Source organism: Labeo rohita, chromosome 16 (assembly GCF_022985175.1).
Source record: "Labeo rohita strain BAU-BD-2019 chromosome 16, IGBB_LRoh.1.0, whole genome shotgun sequence".
NCBI lineage: Eukaryota > Metazoa > Chordata > Actinopteri > Cypriniformes > Cyprinidae > Labeo > Labeo rohita.
Genome location: NC_066884.1, coordinates 29,184,984 through 29,185,539, shown reverse-complemented (window position 1 = coordinate 29,185,539; position 556 = coordinate 29,184,984).

The following is a 556-nucleotide window of genomic DNA, read 5'->3' as shown; positions in this document are numbered from 1 at the left end:
CCTTAGGCGAACGACCGTTTCATTTCGCACTATTAGCATTGATTTATTTTTAATCTGCTTGAGTGATAACTTCCTATATCATATAGGCAAGCTGTTTTTGCATGGTAGACACTCACTTTCCACTGCGTACAGTGACTCTACAGTCGTACACCAGTTTTACCCCCACCACAAGCTCACACATGCTGCTTCATCAGCTCACGCACAGCACGGCGGTGGTAGCGTGCTCATTCTAGCATGTCTCGATGACTTATCCTAATCCTTATGTCTTAGGCAAATACCAATAGCTGAATCAATCTCCAGTGTGAAGGCATTCCCCTTGTTTCTCCTCTTTTTTTGCTCGAATTTTAATGAAGACAAGGCAGGAGATCCAATCGGAAGGTGGGAGAGACCACTCGCAGTCAGACGGAGGGTGTCAGTGATGGTATAGATGGAGAGCGTTCATGGCTTCCTCTCTCCCTCCCCTCTTCCCGTTCCCCCTCTCGTCAGCACTCTCCCGTGGGTGGTACGACCTGGCAGATTACAAAACACCCCTCCCATGTGTCTCTCTACTCTCTGT